Genomic DNA, 15,625 nt, shown 5'->3' with positions numbered 1-15,625 from the left:
GTTAGTTATCTATCACCTTACAAACATAAAAAGTAATGAACATAATTAATTTTTTTTCATGGCCCAACAATAATCAATCAGTTGGTTGGCTGTAACGAAAAGTAGTAAACCACGCCCATGAAAGGCACTAAACGTAAACCGAGGAATAAACATATAAAAAGTCTAAATTGTCTATTTTGAGTTAAACACGTAAATTTTTATTTATTAGGGAAAAGTTTTGTGTATTTATTAAACTAGTGACAAACTGTCCATAGTATTAGGGGTGAAAGTTCGGTGTGCGGTTTGGATTAGGGCCTAATTCAATCTGATCCGAATAAAATTTGGATTTCAATTTTTCAATCCGAATCCAAACCAATTAGTGTTTGAATCCAATTCAATCCAATCCGAATTTTCATACTCTAGATTGGATCCGATCCGAAAATCCGTTTTTTTAAAAACTTTAGTTTTTCGATTAAATGAATCAAGCATAATAACAACTTAGTAGATTTAGGAAATGAGGAATTAAGTGCACTTAGTGTTTTAGGGGAAGGGTTGAAGTGCTGTGTGTATTGAGTTGTGGAGTAAGTTTTTTTTTATAAAAAAAATCAGTTAAGCACTTAAGCCCAATCCAGATACATAATATAAGGTATATTAATATTTGGTTATATTGGATTTTTGGATCCGATACCCTCAATCCAATCTGATCCGAAAATCCATTTTTTTCAAAATATCTCAATCCGAATCCAATCCGAACACAATCCAAATCCGATTCGAATTACTAATTCGGATTGGATTGGATTTTGGATTTTATCCGAATAACTTTCACCCCTACATAGTATATACAGATATATCTCACTACTAGTCACTAGGATATTATAAATAACATAATGCAAGTATTATTATTTTGAAATATATTAACGATTTCATAAATCATAGCTTAACAATAGCATAAATCAGGTGTCTTAACGTGTTGGAATGAGACCGAATACGCTTAAGCTCAGCTCGCCTCGAAAATGATAGAAGTCAAGCTCGACGAGCCTCAAATATTTGGGTTCGGCTCAAGCTTGAGAGGAGTACAACATCCAAGTTTGGCTCGATGCTCAGCTCGAAACTTAGATTGAAAAAGTTGGGCTTATGCCCAACCGTATAGGTCAAAGTTAATAACTAAAGCTACACTTAGGCGGTACGCCCAACCGTATATGCCAAGTATGCGCAAAAAAGTACGGTGAGTAATTTATAACTTGGTTTCCCTCTTGACATAGCTAAAATTTCAAATGTGGGAGTACATGGTTTGTTAAAGAAAACAAATTCATTATAAGCATGCTATTATAAATTGGCTTATTTCAATGTTCGACTCCATGTTTTCTTTAAGATAAACAAACTCATTCTACATATGCTTTTATGACTTGGTTTCCCTCTTAGCATTGCTAAAACTTTGATGTAAGACTCCATGTTTATTAAAGAAAAAAACATACTCTACATATGCTTTTATAACTTTATTTGCCTCTTAACTTCACTAAAATTACGATGTGAGATTTCATGTTTTATTAGAACAAAAAATTCCAATTTCATAGCAATAAAACTAGAAGTGCGGTTAAATAATCAATTATCAAATATTTTAATTATCAAATAATCAAATATATATTTAAAAATATACTCCATTCCTTTTGTGAAGAAAATAGAGTATTAATTTGTTTCCCAACCAACGAGGTACAAAATCAATCTCTAAGTTGAGGTAAGGGTAAGGAGTAGTAGATATTTATAAAGCAAATAAGGTTGGTGCTTGTTTTCTTAACCAATGTGAGACTTTAGTGCATAGTGGAGTAGAGTTCCATGTTGGATTACAAATTAAAATATAACTTAGTAATCTAAATTCTATTGTGTTTGCGAGCTCCATTAGGCTCAGACTCGGCTCGTTAAGATCTCGAGCTAGTCCCGAACTCGAATCGAACTCCTTCGAGCCGAGCTTTGACCAAGCCGAATCCGAATAGTTTGCGAGTCGTCCTGGCTCGCTAGCACCACTAGCATTGATAGTGATCTTACACATTATGCCATAAAAAACATGATCTTAAGTTATTGTTTAGATAAAGGAATCTAATTCCTAAATCTCTCCTTAGGCGAAACTAGGGTTTGAGTTTCATAGTCTTGGTAATACACTCTTTCTTCTTGATTTTTTGTGGTTTGACCCCTTCTTAGGATTGAAGTCAACCATTTTGGCTGAAGAAATTTCAGTGGAAGTATCAAATATGTGAATAATGGAAGCAGAAGACCAATTAATTGTAGTTAAGTGTAGTTAATGTAACAAGATAGAGAGATGGGAGAGAGTTTTATAGAAAGAAACCCCAGTGAGAAACCTAGGAAGAGACCAAGAACTCCAACGGCAAACGGTATCAAGAAGGAACACCACCAAAAAAAACCAACATGCCACCCATACATGTTTTGTTAACCACCTTCCCCTCCAAACCACTAGCACGGACATAGCTAGAATCTTCAAAACCCATGAACCCATAGAATTCATCTACATCCCAGTAATCCGAAACCATAGCAAGCATAAGTGTGGTTTTGTCCAATTTCGGTTTCCACGGTCATTGCCCACGACACTCAGAGATGAGAATAGAAGAATGATGGTGACAAACCAAATCACAGTTCATCCAGCCAAATATGATAATTCTCCCTCTCTTATCAACAAAATCACCCACCATGACTTACCCCCACCACCAAAAACTAGAGAAAAATCGGGTCAGTCCACAGTCCTACCCCATGGAAACAAAATGAGAGATTCCAGATCCTATAAGGAAGCCGCGTCATAACCTCTCTCTCATCTCCAAGCCTACCCACAAGCAAAGGAAAAACCCGCCCAAAAAATAGATCCATGTAAACAAATCCAACACTCCCTACTCCCTCAAAAACCAGCACATCTTCCCCTAACCCCTCATACCATAGACAAATGAGCTCCCGTGCCTTAGCTGAAGACACAGAAAACACAAGAAACTCTTTGGATGAAATCAATGTTGATGGAGACTACATATCAACAATTGTCAGGACTACCTGCAATGATAACCAAGAGATGCTAGAAAGAAGTGCCATTGCTATAGCTTCATCCTCACAATCCTCAGAAATTGTCATGGACCATATTCTATCAGAGGGTGTAACCTGTCTTAAGATCAAGTTAATGGGGGGCATGTTAAATCTTATAACTTTTGATACCTTTGAAGACAAGAAAGCCATCATGGAAAGCAAGTGGCTTGACCGTTGGTTTATGGCAATAAGAAATGTAAATGATCAGTCCGCCAACCTATGGAGAGAAACGTGGATGAAAATTTATGGTGTACCCTTGATTGCTTGGGGGTACGATCATTTTTATAAGATTGGCTGCGTTTTTGGTCGAGTTTTATCTGTTAATTACAAGGATTATGACTGTGCCTATGTCCTTGTTTTCACTGATTGTCTTTTTTAGATTAATGGAAAAATATCCATGGAGATCGGTGATTCTCACTATCCTATTTTTGTCTCAGAAGCAAAATTTCAAAACCCCTTCCTTAAAAGTCCCATGTTATTTTCACTGAACCTCCTTTGCCACCGGAAAAAATGAAATCTCCAAGTCCATCCAAAAATGCCTTTATGAATTCCAATGATTTGGGAGATGACAATTGTAAAGGCACTGAGCCGCCAAACCCAAACTTCTCTCAGCCATTAACTCCCAACTCCTTGAAAAAATTGGGAATATCCATTCCCCAAAAGAATCCCTTTAGCCTCCCCAACACGCTTCCTTTAATAAGGAACCACATGGCTACCCATCTCCTCCTGGAAAGTTAAATCAACCAGTACCAAATTATAACCTAGTGGTCCCATCTAGCCTAAGCCCAAATCAGTCAAAAAACTTCCCACTACCATTGTCCCCACTTAAGCCGAATCAGATTACCCCATCTCCGCATTTATCCCCAGCCCACTCCCGTTTAAAAAATTGTCACCCCATCTCACCAGTGAAGACTTACAACAAATTTGGGCCCCTCTTGAAGCAATCCAAAAAAGAAAATTCATCATCTGGAACTATGGGCACCTCCTCCTACTTAGGGCCTCTATTTCCTCATGGTTTCGAAGATAACATCCCAACTCATTTCAAAACTGCCCAGGAAGAAAAAAGAAGGAAAAAACTGGAGAAAAAGAAGAAACTTAAACTCCTCGCAGCAAATATCAGAAATCCACCAACACCCTCTCAAGCTGGTGATATTGGGTTTTTTATATGTGTGGATGACATCATCGAGATGGCAGGAACGTTGGCTATCACTTTCAATGGACTTACATCGGAGCTAAGAATTCGAATTGAGAAAGTCCTACTGGGCCAGAAACATGACTGGGAGGGTCAAAATCAGTAAGTTTTTTCTCATCCATTCTCAACTTAAAAAAGTATTCAATGATTGGTATTTCTTGGAACATAAGGGGACTTAATGCAAGAGTAAAAAAAAGCGCCTTGAGAAAGCTTATAGGTGTTTATAACCCCAATTTCGTCTTTATACAAGAAACCGAAATGGAAAACCTTAACCCAAGACTTATAAAGTCATTGTGAAATAATGACAAAGTTGAATGGTTGTTCTCCCCTTCTTGTGGAAACTCAGGCGGATTGTTGACTAAGTGGAATGAAGAGTTCCTCAAAAAAAACTCTCATAGGATGGAAAAGAATTGGATTGCAATTTGGGGTCATATACCCTCACTAAACTTTCATGGGTGCCTGATAAATATTTACAACCCTTGTGGAAGAAAGGATCGTGCATTAATTTGGGACTATGTTGCACTGTTCTGGGAAGATGTGAATATTCCAAGTTTAATTTTTGGAGATTTCAATGAAGTTTTAGGCCCTCTTGATAGAGGAAGCAACCTAGTGTCTCAAGCCGGAGTTCCAAAATTCCACAATTTCATGCAACAGGTTCATTTAACAAAAATCCAAGCTAAGAATGGATGGTTCACCTGGCATAAGGGACCCGCCAAAAGCAAAATTAACAGACTATTGGTGAATCCTGAGTGGGTTACGGTTCTTCCATCTCTTGAAGTATCGGTCCTGAAGCGATTTTCGGACCACTCTCCTTTACTAGTCAGAACTGATACTTGTTTCTGCTAAGAAATTAAGTATGCTTATGATTCGCAAAGGGAAAACCGGGTCAGATCTGAATGTCCTGAGTCACTAGTCCGTACGCCGGAATCCTGCAAAAGGTAAGGTTAAAATGCCCCGGAGGTGGTTCCGGGATCGCCTCTCCGACGCTCAAGTCAGTGATTAAGCTAGAGAGATAAAGTCTAGAGAGAGATCCTCTGGTTGTTAGGTAAGAATTCAATACCTGTTCATTGATGAGGGGGTTGGTATTTATAGTGCTCTAGGACCTCTAGCTGTAAACCAGCTGGAATGCGTTGATAGATGGGAGGAGATCTAGAGGTGGGCCCCTGAAGGCCAAAGGGCTTGCTGGACCTTAATTCTTCCTCAATTGCTAGAGGAGATCCAGAGAGATGAAGCCCCACGTCGGGAGAGGGGGACCTTGGAACCTTGGCAGAGCGTCACCCATTCGTGGCGGAACCTTGGAATGGAGAACTAGGACCCACAATTTTAGAAAGGGGGGTTCTTTTGACCCTGACGAAGAAGGAGGGGCCGACCCAGTCTCCCATGGGAGGGAGAAGGGAAGTGCCAACCCGGTCTCTCATGGAAGGGAGAGGGGCGTGCCGACCCGGTCTCCCGGGGAAGGGAGAGGGGCGTGCCGACCCAGTCTCCCATGGAGGGGAGAGTGGACCGCCGACCCGGTCTTTCCTTAAAGGGAGAAGGTGTGCCAACCCGGTCTCCCATGGAAAGGAGAGGGGCGTGCCGACCTGGTCTCCCATAGAGGGGGGACGGCAGCGCCGACCCGGTCTCTCCTTAAAGGGAGAAGGGCGTGCCGACCCAGTCTCCCATGGAAGGGAGAGGGTCGTGCCGACCCGATTTCCCATGAAGGGGAGAGGGGAGTACCGACCCGGTGCTTAATTCACACCCTGGTGGCCAATGTTTGGACGCTACTCGGACGAGGGACTAATGAGCTCTAAGCTCATCCGAGTAGGTGTCTTTTTCCGCTTAGCCCTCTTTGGCTAGAAAGCGACTCGGCCAAGAAGGGGGAGGCCTTCTTGGGCCGAGTAGGTTGGACGCCACTTGGATGAGGGGCTAATGAGCCACAAGCTTGTCCGAACAAGTGCCTTCTTTCGCTAAGCCTTCTTTGGCTAGGAAAGCGACCCGACCAAGTAGGAAAAGGCCTCATTGGATCGAATAGGTTGGACGCCACTCAAATGAGGGGCTAATGAGCCCCAAACTTGTCCGAAAAGGTGCCTTCTTTCGCTAAGCCCTCTTTGGCTAGGAAAGTGACTAGTCTAAGTAGGGGAAGGTCTCCTTGGGCCGAGTAGGTTGGACGCTGCTGGGATGAGGGGCCAATGAGCCCCAAGCTTGTCCGTGTAGGTGCCTTCTTTCGCTAAGCTCCCATTGGCCAGGAAAGTGACTCGGCTAAGGGGGAAAATCCCCCTTGGGCCAAGTAGGTCGGACGCTGCTCGGATGAGGGGCTAATGAACCCCAAGCTTGTCCGAGCATGTGCCTTAGAAGCTGGCTTGAGTTCGGTGCACTAGGTGTTTAGCTGGCTGTGCTAACTAGAGTGGCCGAGCTCGGTGACTTGAGCTAGTGAACCCAATATTAAGTTGCCGAACTGATCATAGCTCCACTACTCCTTGAATGCCACATGGCACTCATGGATTCTTGGGTTATTGGGAAACATGGTGGCGTTTCAACTTCCAGGAGTTGAGCGAAACTTCGCAACGTTTCGTCTTCTTCGGGGCGCGCCTCTTGGAATAACATGGACATTTGGGGCGCCTGAGAGAGGCCCAATAAGGGTGCTTGGAGGCAGGTCCCGGTCCATTATCGGACGCGGGGCGCGACGCTCGAGGATTTCGCCTTTAAGTATGGGGAGAGGAGAGATTTTTGGAGATTCTTTCTTTCATAATTCTCTCTCTAACTTTGAAATTCTCTCTTTCTCTCTCCACTTTCAAGCTTTTTCTCTCTAGGTCCGGGCTAAGTTCTTCATCCGACCAGGTACGCTTTTCTTTTGATTTTCATTTAAATCCTTCTTTCCTTTTAATAAAATCGGTCGACCCCCTCTGTTGATAAATAATGGGGAGCTCGTCCGAGTCAGTGACAACCCCCTCTTCACCTCCTTATAATTTAGCCGAGGAGGTGAGGGGAATGAGAATGGTATTGGTGTCGACTTGATAAGAGGTTTTTAGTGTGTCGTTAATGCACCGAAAATCGCTTTTCAATCAATATTTATAAAACCTGACGAGCAATTACTAAGAAAATAGTAAGGGCACGTCGAGGGTCGATCTACAGGGAAATTGGGATCAATTAAAGTCTAACAAGTCCAGACTACCTATTTGAATGGTATATGGGGGTTTGAAAAGTTTTGGCAACAATTATGACTATCTAAAGACTAGAACTAGCAAATAACAAGAGTTTAAATATCAAATAAGAAGACACTAGAGTCAAGGTTACTAGTATGAATAAGAACGGATAATGATTGTTAATGCGATTATGAAGCAACAAAGACGATTATGCAAGATTTAGTTTTCCTATAAAGTACTCGAGTCCTCTCCCGAATGGTTTTCAAGAGTAATCGCTTAATCAATCAACTAAATCCTCTCTCAAATGGTCTTAGTTAATTGATTAAGAGATTCAATAAGTTCGGAAAACCCCTAATGAAGGATCCCCTTAATTTTTACCTTATATCTTGGCCTAGAAATTAAGTTGATTCTTGGGGATGATAAAAGTGTTCAAAATTCGATTTATGAACATTTGCAATCAAAATACCAAAGTATAAATGTGATCAATATCTATCCTAAGGTCTCAAAACACCAAGATCAATGCATGAACTTCTTTAAAGCATCACAATCACATCAACAACACATTTAAAACCCTAATTCATACTTTCACCCTAACCCTAGATATGAAACTACTCACTAATCATGGAGTTTAAGCAACACATAAAATCTATGACTAATCTAAGGCTAAACATGATTAAGAAATGATTAAACTAATGGAAATCACAATTATGAAACTAGGAGAATGAAGATCTAAGAATAACCAAAAGCAAGAACAAACACGAAAAGAATGAAATAAAAACTGAAACTTTAAATTAAATTAAATGAAAAGTACCTTGAATGTAAATGGAATCACAACCTATGATTACTAATATCAATTCTCAATCGAAACTCAAGTGTTTTCTCTCTAATATCAAACCCTAAAAAACTCTCTAAAAAGTAGAATAAAGTGTAAGTCCCAAAAACAAAAACAAAAACAAAAAGCATTTATGAAGCCAATATTTCTTTCCGGAAACGTATGGTGCGGGCGCACCTGACTCTTCTGCCTCAAGGTGAAATCATCCGTCAGATGGTGCGGGCGCACCAATGTCGTCTGCTTTTTGTATCTCTGAATCTGCTGAGGTGCGGGCGCACCACTTATATGTGCGGGCACACCATTGTGTGCGAGCAACTCCAAGCGCACCTCAAGCTTCCTCGCATTCTCTAGCTCGTCTCCTGAAGCCATGTCTCGCATTACTCGGCCCCGAAAAGGGTCATACTTGCAATAAAAACATGAGAAAACATGGTGAAAGCATATGTGCTAGAAATTCGATCAAAATAGATCGAAAATCTAGCAAAATATCACTATGATCAAGTGCATGAAATAGAAGGGAAAAGTGAGGAGAAAGAGGGAAGAAAGGGGAATAAGGGGGACCAAAATAAGCCAAAAGGAGGTCATAAAGCGCGTTAGAAACACACTTATCAAACTCCCCCAAGCTTAGCGTTTTGCTTGTCCTCAAGTAAATCAAGAGTGAGAAGGAAGGAAAGAAGAGGAAAAAGAGAATAAAAAGAAAAGGAAAACATGCAACAAACTAACCTATATGCTCTAAAGCAAGGTTACAAACATGACATGCAAGCTAAATGGGTTCATAACAAGATTTAGGAGACCAACCAAACACAAGAGGGAAGATGATTAGGAAGCACAAGAGTGACTCTAAAGGCTCAATCCACCGATCAACCGAGTCTTTTTGAAAGAAGGCTTTCCAAGAGTGATTTCTCACTCTTCTCCACTTCCAAGTCCCAAGTTTGACTCCTCCATAGGGATGCTCAACCATAATTGCTCGCCATATTTTGATGACCCTCATCATGACTTGCACAAAATCTACCCGCCACTACTAAATCGACCAAGTCCAATCTAGAAGTCAAAAGGGACTTTGTTAAGGTTGTAACGGGGCTAGGTTAGGGGTGTAGATTATAATTTAGGAATGTGATGCAAAAAAGGGTAAGTGGAGTACAAACTAGGGGTAAATACTCCCCCAAGGTAGTCCTAACACCAATTTCAAATCAAAATCTCACACATAACCTTGATTTTCACTTTGTCTTTTTCGCTTTTTGAACTTTTTCATTTTTCTCATCAATTTGATCTTTCTTTCTTTTCTTTTTCAATAGAAAACCAAATCAAACAATAAGAGATTTCTTTCTTTCATTTCTTTTGCCTTTCTTTTTCATAAATTTCTTCAACTTTTGCGATCATACATGCACATTAACTCACTTTCAACCAAGACTTAGTATCAACACGACTAAACTCAACACAAACTAGACATGCACTCCACTTTGGGGAAAGGTTGGCCATGACTCATTATGAGGGTTAAGCAAAAGTAGGATAGAAAGGCTCAGATGGGTGAGAAAGCGGATATTATGCCGGTATTCAAGCTTTTGGTTTTGTAGCTCCTATTACTAGCAAAAGAAAAGCCCTAAATCATTCTTCTAGAGGTTCGGTCTTATGCAATCTTGGGGAGCTAAAATGCAAGTCACAAGTTATGCGATCAATGGTAAGGGTTGTGAGTGAGTCTTACGAGGTTCTTGGCCCTCCTTAGGGATTCATCGCACAAGGGGCGAGGCAATCCATTAATCCAACTCGCCTAATTTCAAAGGGACTCTACCAAAATTTATCGTTCTCAAGAGACGCTTAAAATCACAACAGGGCTTCTAAAATCATCAAGTCTAGTGTAGGGAAGGTCTTCCAATCAAGTTATGAACACTTATAGCCACAAATCATGCATGAAACCAAGATATCCTAAATGCAGAAAAATAAAAATAAAAAGAATAAAAGAGGAAAATGTTTTTATTATATTGTATTTATTTATTTATTTTTAAATGCATATGCAAAGCAAAATTAATCTACCAAAACAAACCATAAAGCACACGATGTATAGGTGAAAAAGAAGAAAACAGAGGTGGAGGAAGTCAAAACCAACAAACAGGATCAATCACCGAATGACACTAAAAACTAATGAAACCCCTAAATTGCTAACCACCGATGACCCCAAACTCCCAAAGATATGAACATACATATCAAATGCAACAACTTAAAAAAGCTAATGCAACGACATTTTCACTACCGTTGCAATAGTAAGGGTCTAATGCAACAGAAATAGAACTTCCACCACTAAGAGGGTAGCTATTGCAACGGGTTGGCCCTAGCCGTTGCAATAGGTAAGTTAATTGTTGCAACAACTAAACTAATAGGTTTTTTTAAAAAATTTGAAGTTTGCGTTCAATGTTTTATATTTCCCTCTCTATCTTTTTCAGAAATTTCAAACCCCATCTACGGTGCTGCTAACAAAAAAAAAAAACTACTAGGCAAGCTTCATAACTTAGAAAGAGATGAATTTTGGCTTTTCTCACAAAATAGCAAACAGATGTATATGAGATAAGGATAGGAAGACGAAGAGAGCGAAAGTTCGACCTTGCACCTCTTTAAACTTTTCAGCAAAATCGGTAAGTTTCGTGTGGGTTTTTGGTATTTGTCATTTTGTATTTCCATTTGATTGAATATAGTCTTTTCCCCATTCCAAGTTATTGAATTGTGGTTTAGCATTAGACTTTTAGGGTTCTTTATGTCGATTTTTAGCATTTGATTCGAGTTTTCTTTTTATTATTTTGTTCTCTAATTAGGGATTGCGATTTTAATTTTCTGAAAATTCTAGTTTTGGAAATGAGATTAGGGTGCAGATTATTGACGAATGCATGTGTAGTTTTGGAATGCTTGTGAACAGTTAATAGATTTTTCATCCTGTGAATGAAAATTTCTAATATAATTTCAATGTGTTCTATGTGCAATTCATAATTTTTTGTATCTAAAGTGGGTTTTGATAGGCACACCAAGTGTTTGTGGAAAGCTCTAAGAGAGAGAAACTTGAAGTTAGAAGGTAGAAGAAGCTCATGAATATGTAAACCATTGTAAGTGAATAATTCAAGCTATATTCTAGACTTTCCTACTTGAATTTGTCCTCTATTATTTGTATTAGCAGCAGCTCTTTTTTTTGTAATAATTGAAATGAACATATTTCATTCAAGTTAAAAAATAATTATGGATTTTTTTTTTTGATAATTTTGTTTTCCTTTATTCCATAACCATCAATTCCCAATTGTCAGTTACAATCTGCCACATATTGCAGATAGTGCCTCTATTATGGGCTTACAACTAGGAAGATGAAATACATAAATCTTGTCATACATATTCAAAACACTAGGGCCTGCTGATTTGTCTCGGTGGCATGGATCATTAAGGTGAAAACTATAACCAGGCTATGAAGTCGTCCCTTCACTGAAGTCCTTGTTTGGCCAGAACGTCTGCCACAACATTCGATTCCCGTCTTCTATGGATAATGTGAATACCCCTATCACTTGTCATAGCGCCGCGGATGAAATTGATGATGAAGGTGAGATTACATACATGGTTTTACAATGAACATGAAACCATTAAGTACTTACAACCATAGGTAGAATGAATGAAGTCAAATCGTTTACAAATTTTGTATCTCAAACATATAATAACACCACCAATAATTAGGAGAAAATTTTGTAACACAGGGAGTTTAGGTAATGAAACAAAAGAGTCTTCCACACAATCATCTTTAAGTAAATTGTGATAGATTTCCTACTTTATCATACATGATCATTTGAGTGGAGTCCAAAAGAGTCTTCGGTGTGTTTGCCTAATTCTGTAGTTGCACGACAGAAGCGATGCTTTTGCAGCAAGAAATTTCAGTAGAATCCAATCAATGGAACATGTGACAGTGAGTAATCTTTAACCTCTATAGAGCAAGAATAAAAATATAAACTTCAATTGTCTTTCATTTCATTTAGTTTAGTATAAGAAAATTATACTTGTTGAGTTTTAGAAATTAACCTCACAATATCTAATTTTAGTTCGTACCACATTATAAATTTTACAAATTAAGGTGGAAATTCTACAGGAAATAATACCGAATTTAGTGACCCCGGAGATATTTGGAATATTACAGATATAGAACAACACCTAGCATTGCATTCATCTTGCATCCTTTTAGTAAATATTTTAGTCGAAAATGTAACTTGGTGAAGGAGAAGGAAACAACTATGACTAAATGAAATCAGCTATAGTCTAAGTTTTGAAACCTAATCATTAACAACCTCTGCTGGTTCATATATGTTAGTACATGTTATTTGAGCAGCTGAAATCATTGTTTTTATATATTGGGGATTATAACAATGATTTATATACAATACATTATTGATTTCTATTAGCGAGTTAGTGAAATTTGATCACCTGATAACAACTCACGCTGGTATTGCAGTTAAGAAGTGTAGCGAAAATAAACACTGTTCTAAATACAGAAATCATAAGAAGCTATATCAAGGTACTCTCAATTTCTAAAAACCACCCCTCTTGATTATAGGAGAATGTTTTGTTTCTTTTTTTTCCTGCCAGCAGTTCATAATTGCAGAACAGATACTTGTCTTCAGGTTTAACATTCACAGCGTCTGGAATTATAATCATCATAATGTGTTGTTTGCTGGTATTTTTTTACATGATGTGTTGTTGGTACCAAACTTTAAATATAATCTCTTATTTGTTGTCAAGTTGGTTGCTAATAGCAATATTAATGCTCATTTTAATGAACATAATTGTACTTATCTATCTTCTGTCAACAAGAAACTTGCTTTTGGTAATAAGGTTGGAGGTGTGTATTTTTTGAATGTCTTCATAGCTGGTCCTTCCATTCAATTCATTCATTCTTATCCTATCTCTATTGCAGTCAATACCTCACATAAATTATCTTTAGATACTCTTCATGCTAGATTAGGACATAAAAGGAGTACTGTAATTTTCTCTCTCTTTTTCTATGTTGTTGATGGTGTACGTTTACTAACTATTACAATGTTTGAATTTTTAGGTGAATGATGAACCAACTGGAGGAGATCAAACGTAGACGTCTCACTATACATACTATCGGCCAAATTTAGTTAGCTATATTATAGTGATGCGGTACTTGGTGGTTCGAAGGAAAATGATCTATATGTACTTATTAGAAGTATTTTTGGTACTAAAACAAATATTTATTAGTTGGGTTTGATTAAGTACATTAATTTTAGTTAATTAGGATTTGTCATGTATACTCTTAATTTAATTAGTTTTGGAAATTATAATACGAATATGACAATTATTTTTGGCATTTCAAGAGTATTTTTGCATTTGTTGCATTTGTTGCATTTGTTGCATTTGTTGCATCGTTACTAATATATATATACAGGCTGTAATATTATAGGTTTTCGATAGGTTACAATAATAATAGTTGCAATATCCCCACAAAAAATGAAAAACAAATTCTGTCATAAAGGCGTTGCAATAGTTATATGATAGTGTTGCAATATATACAACGGCGTTGCTACAGAAGCCAAAATGGGACACAATATGAATATTAGGGTCGTTGCAATAGCTATCGAATGGTGTTGCAATAGACCTTATAGATGACGCAACGACTCTTTACATCTATTGCAACGGCTTTGTGGTAGCCGTTGCAATAGGTCCCAAAAGTCGTTGCACTAGGCCTATTGCAATGCCTCCAAATGCAACGGTTCAAAACCATTGCAATAGGTCTACTGCAACGATTTTTGTGTGTTGCCTTTGCCTTTTAATGTAATAGTGATGCAAGGCCCCAAAGCTTAAGCGAAACTCCGCGCTCGGAGTTGCAAAAGGAGGGAGAGAGGGGGGGGGGTTATGAAAAGCTCCTAATAATTCCGACAATCACCCCCATTGGGAGGGGGGTTAGGAGGGAAATACCCACTGTAGTACCCATCAGGATAGTAAGATGGGTAATGGGGATAGGGACGGAAAGAAGGCTCCTCAAATGGCCCTTCGCGAGGGTCGAAAGAAGGAGGATATTGGGGATGGTTAGAGAAGGGAGCTTCATGTCCGGAGTGGACATTGGCGAGGTGAATGCGCCAAGCCACCCTAGACACATGGTCAAGATCGGTGCGGATACCGGCAAGGGTAGCAGTAACCGCGCGGTGATTGACCTCCTGAGAGGCCTGCATTTGGGCTATAGCCGCCATGATGGAGCCCATATCGAAATACTGAGAGGAGGAAGCTCCAGCCACCTCACTCTTAGGAATGCGGTGGTCGGGCCTCGGACCTCTCGGAGCGCGTGGAATGCCCTCCGCAGGGATGGACTGAGTGAAAGTCCTACCAAGGACATCCTGAGGGGTGATATGGGAAGAGGGAACCTGTCAATGGTTTTCACAGTTAGCGGGGGTGTTCCAGATGAACTCGATGTTCATAAAACAATAAGGTCGCCCCCGTACAAGCCAAATGCAGTTTGGCTTCATGTAATGGCGCAGAAATTTCATTTGCCGTAGACTCGCACCATCTAATTGGTTGGACTGACCAACAATAGGCACGCTAGGTTCCAAGCGAGCCAGGTCATCGTCCAACTCAAGGTAGGACGTTATCAAGGTGATCATTCCACCACAAACGATCTCCCCAGATACCGTAGTACCCCCCCCCCCGAATCTCCTGCAGTCGGTTAAGGAAGAGAGCGGCAAAATTAATTTGGCTTTATGGTGGGCCCCGTCAGTGGCCAACCAGCAGCTCTTCCTTCCTCTACAGCCCGACTTCCTGTTTAGGAAAGATGGTATAAACCAATATCCTATGGAAGTAACGAAGAGCAATATGGATAATCTCCGATGCTTTGGACGAGTTCGTCCGAAATGAAGTCGTACCATTGGTGATCTTAGCCCACCATTCCCGCTCGTTGTGCTCCTGCCAAATGGTGCCCAAAGGGGCATCACAAGGGGCACTAGACTCCATCACAAATGCCTCACAGAATTCGTCGAAAGAGAGTGTTCTAACTTGATTAAATAGACGACAGTAAATAGTTAGAACACCGGAGTATGCCTCCTTGCTTATGTTCAACGTACTCAAGAATTCGAGAGTAAGATGATCATAAGTAGGTTCACGGGCGGCGAGGAAGTTCGTTAGCCCTACATTATCTGTCATCTCCCTTATCATCGATTCGATGTTAAGGTTTACGCAGGTAGTGTAGTGAGAACTTCGTGGGACGAAGTGTGCGCTTAGCAAGTCGTGTAAAAATTTGTTTTTTAGCCGCAGTGGGAAATTTCAGAGCATAGAGGGGTGGGGGGTTAGAGATGGAAAAGGGTCCTTGTGAGGAGGACCATGTCTTAGCTCTTTTAGACCGAGAGGAGGATCCCTCACCACTAGTTCTTCCCATGGTGGTAAAAACAAATTTGTTTT

Source organism: Beta vulgaris, chromosome 1, assembly GCF_026745355.1.
Source record: "Beta vulgaris subsp. vulgaris cultivar EL10 chromosome 1, EL10.2, whole genome shotgun sequence".
NCBI classification, from domain to species: Eukaryota; Viridiplantae; Streptophyta; class Magnoliopsida; order Caryophyllales; family Amaranthaceae; genus Beta; species Beta vulgaris.
The sequence above is the reverse complement of the archived record's forward strand: the minus strand, read 5'-3'. Positions refer to the sequence as shown.